The following is a 2095-nucleotide window of genomic DNA, read 5'->3' as shown; positions in this document are numbered from 1 at the left end:
CTTGGCCGGCCGGCTAGGGGGGGTGGCCGGCCGGCCACATCCAAGTCCAATAATGGGCCGGCCATGTTCCTCTCTCTGCACACTTTACAGCTGTACAGCTGTTTCTCCCAGAAAATATCTATATCCAGGGGATATTTTGTGGGGGAACAAAGGCCTCAATTCCCTCCACTTTGGCCTAGAGTCTTCTCTCCCTCTCTTGCATAGATTGCTGGCCTCCCAACTCAAGAAAGAGGGTTAGAAGGATTGGTTGGAGCATGTACATACATATCACCTCATTTCCTTTAAGTTTTGGGCTCCATTTCTTCATCATCTTCAAGCTCTACCATCACCACTCCATTTCAGCAGCAAGGGGAAGAACTCCAGCAGCTTAGAGTCATCAAAGTTGGTCCAAGAAGCAACAAAAGCATTGGTCTTCAAGGGTGAGTAGCATTTCCCCCTTTTTGGTCCATTTCTTGCACCTTTTGTAAGCCATACATGCTTATTGATTTGAGCTCCGACCAAAACTAAAAAGGTCATTTTTTTGAGCTCATTTTCTTGTTTCATTAAGGGCTCAACCCGGTTTGAGCCCTCCATATTGCACTTGCTTCAATATCCTCCTTGAATGCCATTTTCTTGCATGCTTTTGCAGCCTATAATGCTTCTGTTTTTGGTCTTTTTACAGGCCTAGAAATAGTCTTATTTTGACCTTCTTAACATGTTTCATTAAGGGTCTTTGGCCGTTTGTGGAATATTTTGTATACTTTGTGTTATAGCCTCTTTTGAGCCTTATTTTGCATTGCATTTCTAGCATGTTTGTATACTGTTTTGGAGTTTTTACAGTTCTGTAAATAGTCATATTTTTGGTCCCTCTTCAATGTTGTAGAAGGGAATTTTTCAGTTTGGGCTTTGCATATACCACTTGCTTCTTTGGCCACCTTTTGGCCCTTTTTCTTGCATGGGAGTGCAGCCATACCTGTGTTTGTTTTTGGGGTTTTTACAGTTCTGGAAAACATCATATTTTGGGCCCCTCTTCAACTTTGTTGAAGGGCCCTAACCTGTTTGAGGACAGCAGCTGTGAGTTGCTTCATAATCTCATGTTTAGGGCCATTTTTGCATGCCATTGTTGCCCTATCCTTGCTTGCTGTTTGGCCATGACTTGTACTGGAAAAATGCTTATTTTGAGGCTGCCTTGCTTCTGTATTTTCATTCCATGTACCAATTATGCATGCTTTGTATAGCTGTAGTTCATTCTATGTGCCTAATTTTGCATTTCGGGAGAGATCCCATGCATCGGGTGTGTTTTCGCCTCATTTCGGGGCTGTTTCCCCCCACATTTCATTGCTGAAAATCCATGAACATGTTTGCATGCCATTTCCATGCATTTGCATTGCATATACCATTGCCTCGGTTTGCGTGCCCGTGTGCACGCATTTCGAGGCACTTCATTTTCATTCATCGGCCTCTTATGTGAGTGTGGCTGAGGCTCTCTCATGTTAGTATAAGTCCATGTTGCATTCTATATGTCATTTTCATGCCATTGCATTGCGTATGCCATTGCCTCGGTTTGCGTGCCCGTGTGCACGCATTTCGAGGCACTTCATTTTCATTCATCGGCCTCTTATGTGAGTGTGGCTGAGGCTCTCTCATGTTAGTATAAGTCCATGTTGCATTCTATATGTCATTTTCATGCCATTGCATTGCGTATGCCATTGCATTGCGTATGCCATTGCCTCGGTTTGCGTACCCGTGTGCACGCATTTCGAGGCACTTCATTTTCATTTATCGGCCTCTTATGTGAGTGTGGCTGAGGCTCTCTCATGTTAGTGTAAGTCCATGTTGCATTCCATATGCCATTTTAGCCATTGCATTGCGTATGTCATTGCCTCGGTTTGCGTGCCCGTGTGCACGCATTTCGAGACACTTCATTTTCATCTATCGGCTTCTTATGTGAGTGTGGCTGAGGCTCTCTCATTTTAGTGTAAGCCCATATCACATTTTCATGTCATTTGCATTGCGTATGTCATTTTCTCGGTTTGCGTGCCCGTGTGCACGCATTTCGAGGCATCTCATTTTCATAGCATTGTGCATGCTAGGATGTATCTTAGTTGCATTCATG

Source organism: Camellia sinensis, chromosome 3 (assembly GCF_055761805.1).
Source record: "Camellia sinensis isolate YWXY chromosome 3, ASM5576180v1, whole genome shotgun sequence".
Classification (NCBI taxonomy): domain Eukaryota; kingdom Viridiplantae; phylum Streptophyta; class Magnoliopsida; order Ericales; family Theaceae; genus Camellia; species Camellia sinensis.
This window is presented reverse-complemented; position numbering follows the sequence as displayed.